Genomic DNA, 23650 nt, shown 5'->3' on the forward strand with positions numbered 1-23650 from the left:
GAGCGAATGTTTTGAAATCTCCGTTATGAAGAAGTTGGTCTAAAGTGAGGATACCTGCAGCCTTCCATAAAGGCCAAGAAATTATTGATCTGTTAATGCGTATGCGTGTATTATTCCAAAGGGGAGCCTTATCATGAATTCGAGGAGTTGAATCTAATAAACTGTGTACCTGTTGCCAGGATTTATGCGTTGTTGATAGAATAGGATTTTTGGGATCATGACGACTAGTTCCTGTCCCATAGAAAGCTGAGAAGCCTGAATCTGTGGACAAAAGATTCCTCTCTACATGAACCCATTGCGGATCATCAGAAGGGCATAGTGTTCTACCGATGAGAGGCTCATTCCTCCATAGGAGTGATGCGCTTTTTATTTTGCCATAGCAAGGCGTGGCTTAGCCGAACCCCATATAAAGGATTTTATCTTAGAATCTAATAGCCGCAGCGTAGGCAAAGGAATCAGAAGAGGAAGCATACCCAGAGTGTATATGAAATGTGGGAGGGTGACCATTTTAATAGCTTGGACCCTACCCCACATGGAAAGTGCCAATATTTTCCACTTTTCAAAGTCACGCAGCATTTGAGTAACCAGAAGATTTAAATTATCTGTAACCATTCCTTCCAAACCTTTGTTCACTAGAACTCCCAAGTATTTAAGGCGCTAAGGTTGCCAATGGAAAGTGAATCCATGTATGGCTGCTTTTGTGGTTCCATTGGAAATGGTTAGTGCCTCACTTTTATACCAGTTTATTTTGTAACCTGAGAAGGAAGAGAAGTCATTTATTATTTGGAGTAAAGAGGGTAAAGAACAGGAGAGATTTGTAAGAGTTAGTAGAATGTCATCTGCGTATAAGAAAGTTTAGATTTACCTGATGGAAGATGAATGCTTGTAACTTCATCTGATTGACGTATTGTGGCTGCGAGTGGCTCAATAGCTAAAAGGAAGATGAGTGGGGATAAAGGGCACCCTTGGCGAGTTCCTCTTCTAATCGGGAATGGATCTGATAGGAACCCCCCCCCAATTTACTTGAGCAGAGGGATTATCGTATAATAATTATACTTTGGCTATGAGCTGGTCCCCTAATCCGAATCGATCCATTACTTTAAAAAGGTATTCCCATTTGATGCGATCAAACACCTTTTCTGCATCTAGTGATAATGCTAATGCATCATGTGAAATGTGTTCAGCAGACCACAGTGCACGGGCAAGAGTGTGTAGATGGTTCCTAGAGGAACGTCCTGGAACAAATCCCACTTGAGATTGGTGTATCAGAGAAGGTATGACTTAAGGGGGACGCGACGCTAGGATACTGGCCAGAATTTTTATATCACAGTTCAATAGCGAAATGGGACGATAGCTGCCACAAATCAAGGGAGCCTTTCCGGGTTTGGGCAGAACAGCAGTTACTGCTTTATTAGAAAGAGGCCCTAGAGAGGATTTAAGATCCGCTTCACGGAATGTGGCATGTAATGTATCAATAAAACTGTGACCTGCCCAACGATCAAATTCAGCTGGGATTCTGTCTTCCCCAGGAGCTTTATGATAAGGCATGTTAGTTATTGCACGGGAAATCTCCTCTTTACTAATCTCACCCTCAAGGAGATCTCTGTCCTCATCGGAGAGATGGGGAAGGTACACCTTTGTGAGGAAGGTAGGCATCTTATCTGAATTTACCTGTGTCCCTGGAGCATAAAAAGATTTGTAAAAAGAGGCAAACTCATTCACAATATCTTGGGGACGCATAAGCATATTACCTTCCACTGGTTGAAATGCTGGGAAGGCCATAGCAGCTTCTCTTTGACGTAGTTGTGCAGCTAATAATCTCCCTGCCTTTTCCCCCGTTCATAATGTCTCCCTTTCATTCTCTGCAGAGCAAATTCTGTCTTGGATGTAAAAAGGTTATTCAGTGCCATGCGTTCTTGTTCTAACGATTTACGGTTCTGTAGGGTTGGTGTTACCGCATATAAGCGTGTATAAGATTGAATGTCCTGTTCTAATTCCTTTTGTCGGGCAACATTCTGTTTATTGGCAAGAGCTGCATCTCACATTAATTGGCCTCTAATGGTAGCTTTAGCAGCAGCCCACAAAATCCTGCCTGAGGTCACAGAACCCTTTTTGTTAGCTAGGTAATCTTGAAACTGTGCTCTTAATTGGGATTTACCCTTAGGTGTCTTATGTCACTGAATGTTCATGCGCTAAGGCTTGCGTCCCGGTCTAGAGTGTCCTAGTTCCAAGGCTAAAAGGACCAGGGAATGGTCAAATAATGCTGCCTCCAAAATACAGGAGTCCCTAACCAGTTGAACAGTTTTTTGAGGTATCAAAAAATAATGTAAGCGAGAAAGTGTGTCATGAGTGGGAGAAGAGAAGGTATATTCTGGATCAGTCGGATGACAGAGGTGCCAGTAATCTACTAGCCCATGATCCATCAATATATTATCCATTAGTGCTCTATCCGCAGCATTATTTTTGTCTAAGGGACCTGTTTTATCTAAAATTGGATCTCTGACTAGATTCCAATCGCCACCAATCAGGTACTGCGAAGCACCTATTTCTGTTAGTAGATGATTCAATTGAAGAAAGAATGATTTTTTTGTTCCTGTCGGGGCGTAGACTGATCCCACACAAATATGAGCAACTCCTAAACGTAGCTTGGCGAATACATAACGTCTATCTGAGTCCGTCCATGTTTTGGACACCGTAACTGGAAAGGATTTGCGTATAAGAATTGCTACTCCACATTTGCGAATGGGGCCTGCATCTGATGATTCACCCTTTTGAACACTACTATGAATAACCTTTCCCACCCAGTCTCTGCGTAACTTATCAGATTCCAGTGCATCTAAATGTGTCTCCTGAAGTAACGCTACATCAATATGCTTTGATTGGAGATAAGAGAATATTTTTTTTCTTTTGATGTAATGCGTGAGGCCATGGACATTCCATGTTAATGCACATTGAGGGTGAATAGTTGTCATGTTGGAAAGGCCAAGGAGGGGAAAGAAAGAGAATCAAGTGGGCTTTGGATGTGTACTTATAAGTCCTCAGAGACAAATGGAATGATGCTTAAGGCCTTTTTCGAAGCTGCAGAGAAAGAGGGGAAGAAGAAAGGAGGAGGGTGAGGAAAGGTATTAGGATGAGAGAGGAGAGTGAGACCCTGGCTCACTACAAAAGCTTCAATGTCCGGTTCAGTGAACACTGACGTAAGTGTTAGAATAAGAAATCTAAATTAATAGTATGCTAGGGACTGTATAGTATGATGGTTTCTTAGAAAAGGAATACGTTGAAGAAGAGGTGGTGGGGTTGTGGGAGAAAGATTTGGAATATAATATGTAAATTGCTATGCAATAGCACAAACAAATAAATCCTAGACTGTTAACCGCAGGTCTGGGTTCACTGGAACACCAATGCAAGGAGGGGCCCCACCAGAACGTTGCGATAAGAGTAAGTTAAACATATGAGATACAAAGAATATATATATCCCACAGAAGATGGTATATGTGATGAAGGTTATCAATTAGATAAAACGTGATATGGAGTGAAATGACATGAAATGAAGTCCAATGGAAATACATTAATGATGTCTGAGAATACATGATGAAATAACATATATATCATGGAGGAAATAAATTTAGTGGCAGTAACGCCAAATACATTAGTTGTGTTACATTTACAAACATAACAAATAGAATCATGGGCTGAATCTGAGAGTAGTATATACTGTATATAAACCTGGATACGCTTTAGATAGAGCAAGTGCATTGAAGGTAACAAGTATGACACATTGAAAATAATGCATAATGAGTTATAATGTTGAACAGTATAACATAATACGCTATACAATAACATACTTCAGCATAATATGATATAATATAACATAATGAGGATAGCACTCATCTGCACAGAATTTGAGCTCCTTCTCTCCTTACATTATGTAATTCAATCTCCACCCTCTTTATGGTGCTAATAGACCAGATTCTTATTGCTGTGCTACATTTAACTAGAACAGTAACAATAACTGTAATTATGAACTGTAGATTAGCTTATTTTTATTTTCAATCCGCGTCTGAGGTGGATTTAAGAGGGAAACAGGATTTGTCCCTGTTTTTTTCTTGCGTAAAGACAGAAACAGTTTGTAGGGCAGAAGTCTTGTCCTCTTGGGTACGATTAGACCTTTCCAGGTCTCTGCCTCGGTGTCGTGAATTACTAGTATTTCGTTGCCTGTTGTCTGATGTCTCCTGAGAGAAATTAGGACCTGATGGACGCTGATCCTTCTGAGTATGTTGTAGGTCCATATCATGAGCTTTCATATTATCTAAAAATTGCTGCAAATCTGCAGGGTCATACAAATCCTTTGAGTCTCCATTCTTGGTAATGCGGAAACGGGCAGGTTCAAATAAGCCATATTTGATGTCCATTTGTCACAGTTGAGGCCTCATAGAGAGACATGCTTTTCGCCATTCATTGGTTTCCCTGGAGAAATCATCTGCCATATGAATGAGATGACCGTCATATGAGAATGAGCCTTGTGAACGCGCTGCAGCCAATAATTGTCTTGCTTGTTTGGGCCTCAGGAAACAAGAGATGAGCTGTCTCTGGCATTTTGCAAGATCTTTATGTGAAGGGTGCGGTGAGCTCGCTGAATTCCTGGTGGTGGGTCAAAGATGATCCCAACCAGCTTCAGAAGGGTGTCTCATAAAAAATCTCTGCCATTTTGACCTTCAATGTTCTCCGGAAATCCAAAGAAGCAAACATTATCTCTTCTGCTGCGATCTTCTAAATCAACTAGTTTGCTGCGAAGTAAAAGAAGTTCTTGATCTTTACTTTGCATTGAATCGAGACAGCCCTCTACCGCTGTTAATTGTGAATCCAGTCATTTGGCTCTAGCGTGAAATCCCACAATATCTGCCCTAATCAACTTGGCTTCTGCTGCCAGAGATGATATATTGGCATCCATGCCTTCCACTCGACGACTGATACCTGAGATTTCCTGCAATATGCGATCCATGGTCTCTCCTTGTGTGGAGCCGGTGGCGGCTGGTATGACCTAAGAAGAACTACTTGCAGGAGGAGAGCTTCCTTTTGTGGACATGGTGCTGGAGGTTTGTTTCCGTGTTTATTGCTAGACATACGTCTTAAATCACAGGGCAGGGCGCTGTAGCGGCACGCAGTTAATGTCCTGCGTTTTTATCTGATCTTAACCAGTTTGATGTATTTTCCTTTGATAGACCCTGGAAAATCTTGGTAGAATGTCTCTCACTGCTGCACAAATATACAAAGTGAGGTAAGACTTTGCCCAGAAGGGGTTTTCTATTGATGTCCTTACTAGTTTAATTTTTAAGTGTTGTTTTCTTACATATATTCTGGTGCTATTGCTTTTTCTTGTCAGACCAATGAAGGTAACCAGAAAAAAAACGTGCTCTTGGTTCTAATAAATATTCTTGCGATAATGCCTGAAGGTGCAGCTGATCGAACAAGAAGCCCCGATAATGTAAGATAAATAATATCAAGCCAGTGAAATGAACCTAATGGCTAATGTGCAAGAATTAGCGTCAAACTTTTTCTTGCTCTCAAGCGCTCTTCGATGGAGAGTGAGACTTAGTAGGGCTTGAGTTTGAACATACAAGTACATCAATTATTTGCTGGCTCCAACTGAGTAAGATCAGTTTGCAGTTAAAGCTACTTTAAACCAGAAAGTTTTTCAATGATGATAAAACAAACTGACAATCCAAACAATAAGGTGACTTCACTCAACCAGCTTTGCGAATAGGGACCTCATGAGGTAAAAGCATCAGGTGCGATTCAAAGCATTAGGCAAAGTCCTTTTCATGAGGAGTTTCATAAAAACTAATCACATATTAAGCAATGGATAGATAATAATACCACTGCTCAGCTCCATTTATAGTTCCAGGTGCTAGTTTGCAGTTTTTAAAAAGTGCTGGAAACTTCACAGGATGTGTGAGGTAAAGAGGGCACCTTCACGGTCCGAGGAGTGCTCTTTATTCATAAACCACCCCTCTCAGACTGCTAGGTCCCAGGCTCCGGAATTCAGCCCCCGCTGTGGAAGGAAGTTTTACCGTACTTATTCCAGAGCTCCGAGCCGCACAGGAGACATATGAATACGCAGGTAGACGTAGGAGGCATGGCCTCAGATTACGCAATAGTCGAGGTCCCTGAAGTGATATGAGGCCTCTAGAGCCACCGTTTCTTCACTGGTTTAAGCAATGCTAGCAGGTTCACCGCCGGTTTCTTAAAATCCCTGAGCTAAACAAGCGTGATCCTTTCTGTGATTATATATAAGAGAGAAATGTAAGGCAACTTCAGGGATGTTTAAAGTAAGGATCTTTATTCCAGGGTGTAATTATGTGTTTTGGGTGTACCTCCTCTTTTGCTGAACTTTACATCAGTAAAGCAAGCATGCTGGATAGATTCAGAGTGGCAGGAAACTTGAAAAAGTTGAGACAAATACTCGTGGCCCTTTCATTTTGCATCATGATATCAACCAATAAACCCTGGCCATGTTTAGCTCTTTCTGCACAGTTTTATTTACATGCAAGCAGCTAAGGGGTTTATTGAATATGGCAGGGATATTATTGTGCATTGCACACCATTTCAGGGCTGAGCCAGAATAGACCTTTATCTATGTTTTTAAGTGACTTTCATGATTTTTATAATCTATGGCATTCACCTGCAATGCGGGCATTCTGCGCGGTGGACCGTCCTTGGCCAGGCCCTCCGCTCAACACCCGTCGGCCATGTGCTGCAAGGCTTGCATTGTCCTTAATTTACCAGCGGTCCTATTTCATACTGTTTCGTTTAACAGCATCAAAGTTATTAGTGAATGAAACTGTATTTATACCCATGTATCTTTCTATCCTCGTAGACCGAACTTGCCATAAGCCTATTAAATGTCTGCCAGATGTTGGGTGGAATCATCAGACAGTGCTAAATTAGTTAGCAGGTGAACACTTCATTGGCACCCCTTTGCAATATGCCCACCTTTTTTGGATGTGCATGAAACTTAGAAAACCAAGAGTAGGCTGAACAAGCCAAGCCTCTGACAAATCTTGTGCAGATCCATCAAAGGGTGCTAATTTTATTAGTGCATCACAAATGTTTTTCCCCTCCCCCTTACAAGACTTCCCACCATCGGATCTGCTTGAGCCCTAAAATACCTGCACTGGGTGTTAATTGCAAATTGTGGGAAATTGTGTTATTAGTTGAGAGGGGTGGAAGCCCTACTCAAATAATAAACACAATCCTTGTTAGGATGAACCACAAAAGTCACTAAATTAACCTGTGCTTAACCCTCTGGTAATTTGACACAAAAGCACAACTTTGAGGCAATGTGCAAAGTATTTATGCAGCACACAAACATTAAAACAGTGGTAAACACAATACAAGAAAAATCCCAAACCAAGTTAGAAAAATAGAGTACATTTTAATAAAATGACACCAAGAAGACAGAAATCCAATCAGTAGAACCAGAGACATACGTTTTTAAAGTTTTAGGTGATAAAAGCACTAAGAACCATAAATCTCCAATCACAGTAATCTGGCTGCGCTGGACCCTGGTAAAGTCACAAGTTCAGGCCTACCGAGATGTACGGTGAGTTGGATAGAGAGACCAGATTAGTTCCTCAGAAGAGTTACCTTCTCAAGTCCTGAGCAATTGGTGCCATTCATGTTGGTGGGGGCTGCGGGGTAGAGCGCTTTATGCATTGTGGACGGTCACTATTTTAGAGCAAAGAGCCGGTTGTTGCTGCAGATTTGCAGTGGTGGTTGACACAGGTCTTACTAGAGCTTGGCATCATGGACGGTTGGTGGAAGTGGGAAAAGCAGGTCCTGATGAAGATTCGTGCTGGTGGTCATCGTGGGAGGTCAATTCTCGGTGCAAGGCGGTCACTATATGGTCAAAAGGACCCCAAAACTTCTTTATGTCCACCTTTTCTTCAAGAGGAGTTCACACTGATGCCAGCTAAGGGTACAGGACCTTGGGGCACTTCTTGGGGAAGTAGTCACTCTAGTAGAGGCCAGCAGCAGTGATCAGGTAGGTTCAGGCAGGTCCAATTGGTGCTGATCAGCTGGGCAGTTGCAGGGAGGCACAAGGAAGCTTGTTGTATCCCTGTAGCTCAAAGAGGTTATCCAACTGACCCTTGGAGTCACTCTGGGTAGCCTAGGTTCAAGGCAAGTAGGAGAAATCTTCCTTCTTCAGACATCAGGTCAGTATTTCTTCTGAATCGTCCACAGGTCCCGGAGTTTTCTCATGAGAAGTTCTGAAGGTCCCACTTTTATACCTGGTGCCCGCCTGTGTGTTATGAATTCCCATACCTTCCCCAAAAACTGTTTCTGGTCAGTTCTTCACCTTCCCCTGGGTTTGACTCCAAACTCTCTAGAATGAAAAAGGTAAGGGCAGGTCTGTTGCCAGGTTCCTTTGTGTGTGCTGCAGGAAGGGTCCTTTGAAGTGTAATCAGGGCAGGGCACAACCCCTCCTCAGCCATCCTGTCAGGGACACCATCTCCCCTCACACCTAGGCCTCTTTTGGATCATTGCCTGGAAGCAATATCCAACCTGCACCAGGAGAGCCATTCCCAGTTGTTTGACCCAGGATAGGCACAATTGAGTTAGACATAAAAATGCCAACTTTCTAAAAGTGACATTTTCAGAATAGTAACTTAAAATCTGACTTTACCACTGAAGAGGATTTAAAATTGCAATTAATTTGAGTGCAAACAGCATATGTCTATCAGGCCCCAACTGATGTTAGCACTTATTAAGTGTATGGGAGAAATAGACTTACATTAGTGAAAAATGATTTTCGAAGCTTTTCCCTGCCAGGACATCCAAAACTTAAACCCACACATCCTACTTTTTAAATACTGTGCACCCCTCCCTATAGGCCTTTATGGCTTGCCTTAGGGGTGACTTATAAGGTTTAATATGCTGTAAACAGAGGAAGGACCATGGCCCAACTTACTAACGCAAATATTGTGCCTATAGATCAATCACGCAGAGTGAGGTGGGAAAGGATTACCCCTGACAGTTTTATTGACAGTTTAATCACCAACTGTGCACAGGAGTTTGGTATTTGTTCAAACCAGGACTCCCAACCACTATCTGTTCTTGATGCGGAGAAGTGTGGCTCAGTGGTTAGTGCGGCAGACCCTGATGCAGAGGTCTGGCCTGGGACCAGGGTTCAATTCCTGTCTCGGTGGGTCTTGGGCTCAATTTTCTTGGACCTGTTAATTCTCGTCTCGGTGCCTATTCTAACCGTGGGTCCCACTCTGCAACTCTGGGCAATAGCTTGCTTAATCTCCACAACGGCCCCAACAGCGCTGGGATGCCCGGGAGTGGACATTTCACAGGGAAAAGCCAGGAAGGGTTCCACAGCGGTATGAGTACAGCGCCAGGACACCTTAGGGTAACAGTGCGCTATACAAGTACAACACATTTACATTTACATGCCTTTGACCGGATTACAAAGCAGGTCGCTTCGAACTTAACTGTAACTTGTAGACGGAGGCCCCCAAAATTTAAAAAATGGTTTGATGGAAACTGTAAGAATACCCATAAGGAACTCATGTGGGAACTCAACCAAAAACCCAGGGTGGTCTCACGGGTTAAGAACACAAGAAGGGCATACAAACTGGCAGTGGAAAGGCGGAAAAGGCAATGAAGGGAGATGGCGTGGGAGGAGCTTAGTCAGGCCAGCGTGCTGGCCAACAGCTCTAGATTCTGGTCTGTTGTAAATGGCCCATTGTTTGCCGATACACCAAACGCCAGTAAAGATTGTTTAGTTCCTGCTGAGAGGTGGGTGCAACACTTTGGGAAAGTGTACAGTGACGTGACACCCAGAATTCCCGCAGGGACATTAGAAAGTGATCGTGTATGCCACCCTCTTGATTTTAATATTGACGAAGTCAATAAGGCGATTACATCAACTTTAGGGGGGAAAGCTCCAGGTCCCGATGGAGTACCGGCTGACCTTTACGAGGCAGATCCTAAGCTATGGGCTAAGATTTTAACCTATGTTTTTAATGCAGCCTGCCTGTCTGGTTTTCCCATGTCTTGGGCCAAAGCGGTTATCATACCGATCTTTAAGAAGGGAGCAAGGGACGATCCGGCTTGTTATAGGCCTATTTCTTCACTCCGTGGCCAAAATTAAGGGGAAAGTTGTCCTGGCCCGTTTAACAGATCAAGCAAATATTATATCCGATCTCCAATATGGTTTTAGGCAAGGGAAAGGTACGCTGGACCAATGCCTTAACCTCCATTTGGTGATAGGGAAGTATACAGTCGTAAAGCGCAGGGACCTCCATCTGGCCTTTATGGACATAACCTCGGCTTTGGACCTTGTTAACAGATCAAAACTCTGGGTGATCTTTCAGGATATAGGGCTAGATGTTGATTTAATTTCATTTCTGGCAGCCATCCATGAAAATTCAACAGCGGCTGTGTGCTTCAACGAAGATGGTAGCCTGACTGATTCATGGGCAGAAAAAGAGGGGTCCGGCAGGGATGCATTCTGGCCTTCTTGCTGTTCACCCTCTATATTAATAAGTTAGGGGATTCTCTAATTTCTTGCTGTAAAGATATCCCCAGAGCCGGCACCAAAATGCTTCCCGCATTTCTGTACGCTGACGATGCGGTGTTGGTGGCCAGGACCGCAAGGGGGCTGCAAACGCTTTTAAATTGTTTTATACATTTTATGGAATCGTTGGACCTAATCACCAATTTAAAAAAATCACATGCTATGTCCATAGGTTCAAAGAGGGCAAGGAAGGTTAAATTCTATTGCAAGGGTCTAGAGTTGGTAAAAGTCCCCGCTTTCCCATATTTAGGGGTACTTTTTGATGACCGGCGCTCATGGTGCATGCAGCGTGCACACAAAAAGAATGTATTAGCTAGAGCATCGGGGGCCACTTTAGACTTTGCAAAAAGAATAGGATCAAAACCAATCCCCGCAATTATGAAGATCTATAATGCTAAGTGTCTCCCTATGACGACTTACGGGAGCAACATCTAGGGTTATACAGATGTCAGAGAAATCCAGGGGGTTAAAAACATTTTTTTACGTAGATTGCGTTCGGTCCGGGCTTCCACGCCAGTTTTTAATATACATGAGGAATTAGCAGCAGGTTTTATTTCTGACCAGATTGCGGTTGCCCCGTTATTGCGTTGGCTGAGAATTTGGGCACAACCTACTCCAAATCTCAATCAATTGATCGTTGAAGATTGTCTCACCCTGGAAAAGGTGTTAGGCATTCCGTGGATTAGATATATTAAGGACCAGATGGAAAATCTTGGCTGCCCGGCTTATTTTTGAGTCCCACAGCATTGGGAAAATCGGCCATTAAAGACCTCAAGCAGCAGTTTTTAGATAGACGAAGAGTACTAAGGGAGGAGAATGAATTGAAAAAACCCATGGTGAGAAGATTTGTTGCACTGAGCCCGGGGCGACAGACGCAACCATATTTATCTTATATAAACAAACCGTACCATCTTTTTGTTTTGACAAAATTTAGGCTGAATATGGTTCCCTGGCTCCTTGCTTTTCCTAAAGGGTATTTCAAAGAAGGAACATTAAATCCTTGTCCTTGTGACAACTTCTTGGACCAGAATACTCTTCATATAATATTTTTCTGCGCATATTACAACTCATTGTGCAGAACATTTATTATTCCCTTGCTTAGAGGATGTAACTTTGAACAACTTAGGCCGGCACTGGTATATTTACAAATGCTAGCGTCACCCATGGTCTGTTTTGTGGTAGCAGGTTTCCTAACAGGAGCAATCAGGTGCAGGAATAGGTCATCTATGAACTCCCCTGTGGACACGGCCTTGAATTACATTATTTAAAAATTTACTCTTATGTTTTTTACATGTAAAGTTGGATAAGTCTAAGTTGGGCTAACTGTATCCTACTTATTTATATTATTTATTTATTTATTCCCAGGCCTAATTATGTGTTAGTGGGCTGTATTCCCATTTTTTGTTGTTATTTCTTTTCTATTATGGATCCTTGAGGTGTGCTCATTTTTGTATGAACTGTCATGTTATTTGAAGGAGCGTATTTTATCCTATTGTGGAGAATGAACTTTGAGTGGAGCAGGACTCTACGAAGATTAATAATCATCTCATGTTTTAAAAAAAAAAAAATGTATGTCTGTTACATTGTTACCAGACGGGGATCTTAACTGATTTTACACCTATGTATTTTATGATTGTAGATTTGATCTGTCCTGTTTTGTTATTTGTACTTTGATGGCTATAATCAGCCGAATAAAGTAAAATTTGACTGACTGACTAATAAGGAAAATTTAGACATAGCAAAGATTGATTTTGATAGGGTCAAACAGCAGTTCAAAACTGCTCCACATTCTGCAGTGGCAAGCCTGAGACATATTTTAAAAGGCTACTTAGTGGGTGACACAGAGAATGCCTCTGCCCACTAGTAGCATTTAATTTAGAATCCCAGGGTACATTTAGTACCAAATGTCAAATTTCAATTATGTTGTAATTATGCTTAATTAAATAAAATCATGGCATTTGCAAACAAATAATGTAATACACCATGAGTTAAAATGGAGTAATTACTAATTAATCATTATAAAATGCAAATACCTATTACAGTTAATCGGATCGAGATATCAGCTAAATGTACATTTAAAAAGATAGAAGAATTATGTATGAGCTTGAAACATGATCAAGGTCTGCAATGGTGGCATAAGTTTTTCACAAGTAAAAAGGGATTAAATGATAGCAAAGGTGCAGATCATTTTTGAAACTTCAAGTGTATGGATCAAGAGAGTTAGATCTGTCACCCTCATTGGTAAGAAATACAATCCTTATGTGTGTCCATCTTACTTCCTGATGAGCCAGCCATTTTTTTCGCTACCCATGCTACAAATTTAATGAGTCATATGCTCAGCTCTACACTTATTGGGTTCAGGGCTTCAATAATGGCTTGTGTACATATCTGGACCTGTAAGTTATTGAAAGGTATGCGCCAGAATGTCTTTCTGTCAGAGAGAAGAGTAGGACATATGGAGACAAGATGTCATTGAATTCACTTTTCTCCTACAAAGCCTGCACATTTTGCCTGCAATATTCCTTTATCATTTTGGTGCATGGTCCATTGAGGTAAGCTCCCTGAAGCATAGTGCCATGAACTTAATTTTTATGTTTTTCGAGTAGCTAGTTGTTAGATACAATTGAATTTTCTGTTCTGAGTAAGATTTAGTTACCAACCAGGTGTGAGAGCATGGTGCGATATTGTTTATTCTCTTCTAGCTACAATACATTTCGAGAGCTCTTGTTAACGACCTTTATAAATACTGATTGGGTGACTTGAAGAGTTCTTTACTAAGCAGGGGGTTTAGGGATTCTTCTAAGTAGGACCTATAGGCTGCCTTTTTTCCTGAATTCTTTATTTCTTGCCAGCATAACCAATCTAACATGCCTTCTTTTGAGGCTTGTATCTTATGACAGATCATGAAAAATGCTACATATCTTACCATCATCATCAAATGCTTTATTCGACAACTTAATGTCATAAAAGTAAACAGTTCAATCAATCATACATTACAGTTAAAAAATAAAATGTACTGAATATCAACTAGCAACTCATAACAATTCAATAAAAAAAAAAGCTTAAAGTGCAAGATTCGAGAGATTGAAACATCAGCTATGGTTTTGTAAGCCCAGATTCAAGCCGTACCTGTGCCAGGAGGCCATCTAACTTGTAGACTCTTACCGCTAGAGCGTATAGTAGTTGTGCTTTCCTTCCCAGCAGGATTTCGCATCTGCATATTATTTTAGGGAGAAGATTTACCCTTACAACTTGAAGGATTAGGTCTAGGCTGAGGCCCCACAAGGTCTTAGAAAAAGTTAAAAAAGCAGACTCTAAAACAAGGGCTCTGACTAAATATGTTCTTTTTGCAAGTGAAATGTGCCTCTTTAGGCAACCTGAAAACACAAGGAGATGATGGGCGGAGCACTGAAACTTTTCAGACACTCACCCCCAGTCACAGATCTGAGTTGAATCCATCATCGTTCTTTAGCTCACTTCGTCAACTCAGTTCGGACCCAGCTATATGCAAATCAGTCTTGACTCTGTGCCCCATGGCAAAAGTCCAGCCTGAACTGCCAAGCCAGGTCTTCCCTGAACCAGAAACAAGCATCCTGGGACCAGTTTCGAGGTAACACCCCTCCTCAGCCAGGCTAGCTTTAATCCAGTGGCAAAGTGAGAAAGGGACCCACGTCTGGGCATACCCTGCCAACTTAGGGGGAACAAAGCAAACACAAGAAAATGATGGACGGAGCACTGAAACATTTCAGACACTCACCCCCAGTCACAGATCTGGGTTAAATCCATCATAATTCTTTAGCTCACTTCACCACCTCAGTTCAGACCCAGCTATATGCAAATAAGTCTTGACCCTGTGCCCCATGGGAACAGTCCAGCCTGAAATGCTAAACCAGGTCTTCCCGGAACCGTAAACAAGCATCCTGGGACCGGTTTTGGGGTAACACCCCTCCTCAGCCAGGCTAGCTTGAATCCAGTGGCAAAGTGAGCAAGGGACCCACATCTGGGCATACCCTGCTAACTTAGGGCAATCTAAGCAAACACAAGGAAATGATAGACAGAGCGCTGAAACTTTTCAGACAATCACCCCCAGTCACAGATCTGGGTTGAATCTATCATCGTTCTTTAGCTCACTTCACCACCTCAGTTCAGACCCAGCTATATGCAAATAAGTCTTGACCCTGTGCCCCATGGGAACAGTCCAGCCTGAAATGCTAAACCAGGTCTTCCCGGAACCGTAAACAAGCATCCTGGGACCGGTTTTGGGGTAACACCCCTCCTCAGCCAGGCTAGCTTGAATCCAGTGGCAAAGTGAGCAAGGGACCCACGTCTGGGCATACCCTGCTAACTTAGGGCAATCTAAGAAAACACAAGGAAATGATGGATGGAGCGCTGAAACTTTTCAGACAATCACCCCCAGTCACAGATCTGGGTTGAATCTATCATCGTTCTTTAGCTCACTTCCCCACCTCACTTCAGACCCAGCTATATGCAAATCAGTCTTGACCCTGTGACCCATGGGAGCATTCCAAACCGAACTGCCAACGAGGCGGCCTACACACAGTCCGAATAATGACGAGATCACCTCCACGGTGGTCATATTCCCTATCTTTTGTTTTGCGGCAGGGATGCTGCCTGCGCCGCAATACAAAAAATATGGAGTGTGCATAACCCTGCACTGCATGGTGCTTGCCACCTGGTGCAGGGTTATGTAGGGGGGCACCATAGGTGCCACCCAGGGCTCATGTCCCTGCCCCAGGGATTAAGGGGGTTCGCTACAGGCCCCCAAATCCAGTTCTGCCAGTCATTTCACAGCAGGTTAACTGCCATGGAATGACCAGAGGAAAGGGAAATTATAATCCCTACGGTGGCGCTTGACAGGCACCTCCACAATTCAGGGACAAGCGGTGAGTCCGATGGGCGGTCGGATTGAATCCGCCCATATGGACTGTGGCGGACGGTCTCTCCGATCGCCATGCTTCCCCCGCCATCATTATATGGCAGGGGAAAACTGCTTTACGATGGCGGGGAGACCACCACAGACAGCCTGTCAGTGGCTGTCCCTCGGCCATAGTAATAAGGCCCTTAGTTATTATTTGCCAGGAGGTTTTTGAGTTCAGAACTTGCCGTAGTGACCTTTTTTTTATTGCCCACACTGTTTTTCATTTAATTATTGCCGGCACCTTTTAACCATTAAGATACGGAGTTTGCCATCTGTATCATCCCCAATAGCTTTAATCTTTATTTAAAAGTTGTTTTATGGTTAGTGTTAAAGAAGAAAAATAAGTGGATAAACTGAGAAGTGACCCTGCGCTCTCACCCACAATTGTCAGTTTATCCAGTTGACAAAAAGTTAAATTGAATGTAATTAGGGTAGTGGGGAGATTAACATAAGCATACAGTAAAAAAGTATAAACCACAAAGATAAGTTGTTGGTCTGAAATTACTGTATTCTGGTGTTGATACATACAAACAATATCATGACCATTTCTCACATATCAAATAATGAATGAGAATCAATAACAATTGCAATCACAATTATTGCTCACAGATTATAAATATTAGATTTTTTTTTATAGAGCCAAATGGTTACATTGTAAAACTCCAAACAATTGTAGCACTCAAGTAGCAGACTAGGTCAGTAAACATAGCACTGAAGTAGCCAAAATGTGTTTCGCAGAATCCACGCTTCTTTCGTGCAAATTCAGCAAATGAGACAAGCAACAAACATAAGCTCCCATAGTGTACTGTTCAGAAGCCGAAGTCCAAACCGACATGAAATATAATGCGTCTTGGCTTCCAATTAAATTTGCATCCCCTTCATGCAGGGAATACTGTGTGACCCAACAACAAACTTCCAAGGCTGAGCAACCAAGTAAAGTTTAATACTGCAAGCCCTTCAAAGACATGATGAAAAGCAACAGCGCGTTTCTGCATAAACCTTCTTATTTTGCTTGTTAAGAAATTAACTTCACTTGATGCCTTAAGTACAAAGTCTGCTCCAAACGTAATTGAAGGATCAATTGAGTTGGTTAAGCTAGAATTGTCTTTTTTTCATCATTTGCTGAACCTGCTCTGCCTTAATTTTGCACATATTTGGATATTGCAGCCAGGGCCTGGAACCAAAAGCAGCCCTGTCAATTTTGTCAGACCAGCCCCAGGACAGTGCATAGTGAGCAAGCCTGACCACTACAAGGGAAGTTTGGGGGGTGGAGGGGTTTATTTAAATCTACTAATTTTATTGATTACACAAACCCTTTTGTTTCCTCCTTGTTGCCCCCACTGGCGTTTTCACTCACCAGTGACGTGGATGTAGTTGTTGCACGAGCAAACATTTACTCTCTGACCTGCACTGTGGCACTGTGACACTGATGGTTGGGTTGGTTTGTTGTGGGCTGCTCGAGTGTTGCCACTGCATGTTAAAAGAGGAGGAGTGGGTGAAGCATTTCTGTTGTAACCAGCACCATGTTTACCAGAGGCTGCAGGCAGCAGCAGAGTCGCCTTCCTCAGGAGGACGTCACTGCCGGCCTTCAACATAGCCCCAGCCCTGGGCACACCTCACTGAAGAACCCGGGATCAGGGTGAGACGCGGTGCTCCTGCAGGGGGTCTGCAGTGATGCCACGGAGAACACAAATGCACCCGGCTGCCTCCACAACGAGCCCAGAGCCATTGAGTGTTCTAGCAGGGGCTGTTTATCTCTCACTTTGAGCCTCCCCAGTCTCCTAACCTCAATAAGTGTGTTGCTCTCCTTTAACTTTGCTCCTCTTGACGAGTTGGCATGAAAATTAGAAATTCTAATAGAAAACCAATCCTTGAAAATTTCTGCCAAGTTTATTGCAGATTTGTGAATGTTAGAGACCAGTGGTTCTTAACCTGTGGTCTGATGACCCCTGGGGGTCCACAAGGCCTACTCAATCAATCAATCAATCAATCAATCAATCAATCAATCAATCAATCAATCAATCAATCAGTCAGTCAATCAATCAGGATTTGTGAAGCACAACTGCTTCACCCGTGCGGGTCTCAAGGCACTGTGGGATCATGCTACTGGATCATGCTGCCTGTACCTAATGGTTGAACATCCAGGTCTTGAGTACCTTCCTGAATTGCTGGAGTGATGGTGCGCCTCTGAGGTTCATGAGGAGGGTGTTACGAATCTTAGCCGCCATGTGGGAGAAAGAGTGTCCTCTGCTGTTTGCTCGATAGATGCGTTAGGTGACTGCTAGGGAGAGGGTTCCGGAACGAAGCTCCCTGGAGGGTTGGTGAAAGTTCATTTGTTTGTTGAGGTGCACCTGTCCTTCATTGGGTAATGCTCGTAAGTGTGGGTGAGCAGTTTGACCCAGCATCTCTTTGCCACTGGTAGCCAATGGAGTTTCCTGAGGTAAAGGGTGATGTGAGTCTGCCTGGGGAGGTAGAGAATGAGTCTGGCAGCTGTACTCTGGATGGTCTGGTTTCCTCATGTGTTCGACGGTGTTTCCTACATAGAGAGAGTTGCCATAGTCGAGTCTGCTGGTGATGAAAACTTGAGTGACAGTTCGTCTGGTGTTGCGTGGGAGCTGTCTGAAGACTTTCCTGAGCATTTGAAGGGTGAGGAAATGGCGCTGAACTGCTTGTTTGTGAATAACTGGCTGACGTGGATGATGCTGAGGTTGCAGGCGTGTTCGATGGAGCTTGACTTTAATGGTTGTTGGGTCGTTAGTCAGGGAGAGGATGAGCTGGGTATGGTTGGTGTAGGAGATGAGTCCGTGGCTCCTAACGATTTTATCTAGGGGCGTCATGTATATGTTGAAGAGGGTTGGGCTGAAGAAAGAGCCTTGAGGTACACCGCAGGTGATGTTCTTAGGGAGTGAGGAGTAGGGAGAGAAGATGATCTTCTGCGTTCTTCCTGTGAGGTTGGAAGCGATCCACTTGACGTCTGCTACTTGGATTTCCGATTTGGTGGAGTCTGTTGACTAGTGTGTGATTGAATACAGTGTTGAAGGCTGCTGAGAGGTCAAGGAGGATGAGGGCTGCGGTTTCTTCATGGTCTAGCAGCATTCTGATGTCATCCATGGCTGCGACTAGAGCTATCTCGGTGCTGTGGTTTTCTCTGAAACCGACTTGGGTGCGGTCCAGCAGGTTGTGGTTCTCCAGATGTCTGGTTAGCTGGAAGCTGATGGCTTTTTTGATGACCTTGCCCGGGAAGGAGAGCAGGAAGATGGGTTGGTAGTTAATGGGATCTCCTGAGTCAGTGGATGGTTTCTTCAGCAATGGCTTTATGTCGGCATGTTTCCATTTGTGGTGAAAGTGAGCCATGGTGATCGAGGAGTTGAGGACCTTGCTGAGTACTTTGCTGATGGGTTGATTGCCGAGGTTGAAAAAGTGGTGGGGGCAGGGGTCGACTGGGGCACTGTAGTGGATGGATCTCATGAAGGACGCCATTTCTTTCTCGGTGAGGGTGTTCCACATGGTGAGCTAGGTTTGATGGGTGCTGGATGGTGTGAGGAGGTAGATGTTGTCCTCGGGGGTGGGGGAGTTGGGATGCTGAGTCTGGGCAGATGGCTCTGATTTTGTTGTGAAAAAAGTCTGATAGGGTGTCACAAAGGGCTTGCGATGGTGTGATAATGTTTTTGATTGCCGAGGGGTTGGTGAAATCCTTGACTATGTTGAAGAGTTCCTTGCTGCTGTTGGAGCTGTTGTTGATGTGGGTGGCTAGGGCGGTCTTCTTGGTGTTTTTCAAGAGGTGGTGGTATCGGTTGAGGGCATCTTTGAAATGTTTCCAGTCCTCAAGGGTCTTACTGGAGCAAGTTTTTAAAAATGCGTAGTAATGGCATGCGTTGTAAAATCATTCAATATAATGGTAGTTGTGATGTAAAGACTGCGTCGTAAAAGCATGCGTTGCAATTGCATGCATTGTAATGTCATATATTCTTGTGTAGGAGTCATGCAGAAGTCCCGTGGTACCATTACATTAAAAAAAAGGCCCTTTGATTGATTGAGGGAGCTTTTTCTCCCAGCTTCCTTTTAAATGCTCACAGTACCAAAAGATCTGTTTGGTTTACCGCAACCGGGAGAAAAATGTTGCGGCAGACATTACAGGACTCAAGGACTTGGTCCTCATGTCCTGAAGTAAAAAAAAAGATTTAGGCTTCAGCCTGCAAGCAATAAAAAAAAAATAATGACCCACAACTACCACGGTCTGGGGGTCATTAGTTTGTTGTATATCAATAAAACAAAACATTCCCACTTTGAAAGTTTTGTTTTTGAAAAACTAAAAGTTTTGAAAAGTATGGTGTACATCTGCCAATGTTGACGGCTTATTTACAGAAAACTTTTTGTACCTTGAAAGGTTGGTTCCTTTTAATGTACACAGTTTTCTGCTGGACCGGTGAATAGCTCTAAAGGCAAGATTTATGAAAGTGTCACCCGTCAAACATGCTGCACTGTGCAGCGTGACCGGGAGGGAACAGGAGAGTGCCATATCTATAGAGATATGGCACTCTCCTCCCCTCTACCTGGCACCGGTGACGAATTTTGCTGCCAATCACCACATACACACCTTTGCACCATAGTGGAAGGGTCTGCATAAGAGTCTAGCATAGGTTTTGTACTGGATATGCTCCCTTCCAGTACAAAATACTATGCCTAGACAACTTTTAAAACGTTTCCTACATTGTATGTGTGCTGTAATGCAAAATCAGAAAAGAAAGAAGAAATGAAAACATTTCTACTTTTAACGTCTGATTTCAAGTGGCGTTCCTTTTTTATGCAACACCCTGTCTCTCTTTTTTGGTAGACAGGGTTTTGAATCAAAAAGCATGGGTGGTTGCATGGGAACACTGTAGTAAAGTATGTGAGATCTGTGGGTTAATCTTGAGCTCTAAGTGGAGAACATTGAATGTTGAATGTTCCACCGCAGTCTGTTGGAATGTTCTCTACCACTTTGGCAGTTGCCTCCTGGTGTTGCTGTGACTAGCTTGATTAAAGTATCTCTGCTTATCATCAATGTTGTGACCTGTGGTATTCACTACAATTTTGTCGACTAACGGACTTCGGATTTCCTGAGGCAGTTAAAGAGTGGCTGGATCTTGCTAAATTTTTGTGTTTGCAGTTTGGGTCCTTGCCGTTAGGTTGGTGAACATGTACAAACTGGCACACAATCAAGGTAAGAGCGTCACACTAGTATAAAGGATCAGAGTTCAAAAGAAGCGGTGACTCTTGTGTTTTGGCGAGCCTTACCTCATAGTTTGACGAGCAAAGCTGGGTATGCAGCAATGTTTCTTCATACCTTTTTCAAAGGTGTATCAAGTTTATCGGCGTGTGTCTTGTCAGTAGTCTCTGAGGACAGAGCCAACGTGTCACGGAAGTTGGTCTTCTTCTGTGAGATGCACACTGGGGTTCATTGTGTACGCATCAACTGCTCACTGCACCTCATGGATGCGGGTATTTTGGGAAGCGATGACGTATTACTTGAATCTCATCGTTTCTGTGATATGCACACTATATTACATTCCATGCACATGCTCTGTTCCATGTATACGACAGCAGTGTGCATTCTTTAGTTCTTTCAGATCACGTTATTCATTGCATTTTGGGGCGTTATTGTTGCATTGTCACCTTCAGAGTTCAGTGTGAGGTCAAGCATTGACAGAGGTGATGCCTGGAGAGCGTGTCTGTAATTCAGTGCCTGCAGTGACACGCACACGAATTCAGTGCTGGCAGTTACACGCACACTTGTTTCTATGGTGTGTTTCAGAGATCGAGAAATTCATGAGAGCTACGGATTGTGCATTTTACAGTAAGGGTTTGATTTTGTCCTACAATTCAATTTGACCTGTGTTATTTTGGAGTTTGTCACAAGTTCTTTGAGAAAAACGTTACGTGTCCAGTGTTTTCGTGAAATCGGTGTCAACTACTGTGGGTAGTTCTCAGAGAGCAGCAATTTGCCTCCTCTACTTTTTTCTTTTATTTTGCCTGGGATTTGTTCTGCTTACGCAAAATCTGTGTTGGGTGTAAGCAACATGCAATCAGTAAATCCACCTCCATATTTCCTACAATCCCCAGGTGAACCAACTATAAGATGGAAAATTTGGTATAGAGGAGCTACAGAATATTTAGGGGCAGTGGGTGGAAATCATTATTGCCCAGAGAGGAAAAGGTTTCTGCTTGAGCACAATTTGGATTTTGAGCGTCAGACGATATTTGTGCAATACAAAACAAATGCCAACGTGCACACGTTTGTGAATGTTAAGTCAAAAGTAATTTTTATGAGATTGTGCTCAAAACGCCATGACGCCTGTCCAATGGCGCCTCACGGTAAACGTCCAAACTGTAGTGCAAAAAGACTATATTTGAACATCTAGCTCCAATTCAGAGAACTTTCGATAATGAACAAGAGCTGGATGAATATCAGTAGGAGGTTCAGAAGTTGTACCTAGAATGATAGTAAAAGACATAAATTGTTCACAAGAGAGCAACACCAGGAGGAGTCTATAGACTCATATGTGGCAGCTTTAAGTGTGTTTGCTGCAGACTGTGATTTTGAAGATTTTATGGATCAGATGATTAGAGATCAAATTGTGGTAAGATGCTATGACAAGAAAGTACAAGAAAAGTTACTCACCTACAAGAATCTGTATTTATGCGAAACAATTGACATTGTCAAGAGTATTGAGATTTCCCCAAAATGTTCAAGAGAGTTGATTAGCAAAGACAGTGACATCAATATGAGAGATGAGAATGTGTTTTTTAAACAAAAGAATATCTGCTTTAGGTGTGGGTATAAGCAACATTTCCTGAACCACCGCCTTTGTCCTGCAAAAAAATCAACTTACAGGAGCTGTGGTAGACTCGGACAGTTTGCAAAAGTTTGTCAAGCTAAGAAAAATAATAACAATAAGGTAAATGTCACAGTTGATGAGCCCGGGGAAGACATGCCGGAGTTGATGGATGAAACAAGGGACATGGTTTTGGTTTTACAAGATAAAGGAGAATGTGAGTGTAGAGACCCTTACTCTTATTTTCTGGTAGATGGTAAGTCTTTAAAATTACTTGTAGGCTTGGGTGCTAAAATGACCATAATTACTGAACAATTGTTTAAGAGCACATGGAACGACAATGTCCTGTTACCACCTGACAGGTGTCCAGATACATATGAAGGGAAGAGAATTGATCTGGTTGTTTTTTTTAATCAGCCCTTAGATTTAAGGAGAAAACCATTTGGGGAAAAGTTTATGTTGCAAAAAAAGAACTTAACATTTTGGGTGGTATTACCAAGGTTTGTTTGGTCTCACCTTGCGACCCGGAAGAGAAGTTCCAGTGTCTTTGGTCAAAGAGGGTCTGTCAGAGACCAGTAATGAGTGGATGTTAAAATTTTCCAACGTTTTTGATGAAGGTTTGGGGAAGATAAATGGGTTCAGGTACAAGATCAAGGTGCATGACAATGTCACCCCCGCCAAACATAAATTCAAGATGGTTCCTTTCAGCATCAGGGATGAATTGGCCAACATTCTTGAAAAGATCCACGGTGTTATCATGCCCATTGAGGTCCTCCCTTTGGCTTTCTCTGTTAGTCATTGCAAGGAAAGAATCTGGGGACTTTAGGGCTTGCATTGACCTGCGTAGAATGAACAAGGTGATTTGGGTTGATTCGCATCCCCTACCTCGAATCGATAACAATTTTATTGAGTTTTGCGGGTGCTACTTTTTTCAGCAAAATTGATTTAGCTTCCGCTTACCGTCAAGTGGAACTAGATCAGTCATGTAGGCACCTCACAGCTTTTGTCTCACCCATGGGCACTTTTCAGTTTAAAAGAATGCCTGACTGCGTCAGTTTTTCAACACATTATGGAATCTATTCTTCAGAGCATTCAAGGCTTAGTCGTTTTTGAAGACTACATTTTAGTAGCAGCAAGTGACATCCAGAAACATGATGAGATCATGCTTACCATTTTGAAAAGACTTGAACAAGCAGGGGAAGAAAATGTAAAATTTTGACTGATAACAAGCCTCTTCTAGGTATTCTGAGTAGTGATGGAATTAGAGATTTTGACTCCTAGGATTGCGAGACTCAGTGCCAAACTTCTCCC

The sequence above is a fragment of the Triturus cristatus genome, chromosome 9, assembly GCF_964204655.1.
Source record: "Triturus cristatus chromosome 9, aTriCri1.1, whole genome shotgun sequence".
NCBI classification, from domain to species: Eukaryota; Metazoa; Chordata; class Amphibia; order Caudata; family Salamandridae; genus Triturus; species Triturus cristatus.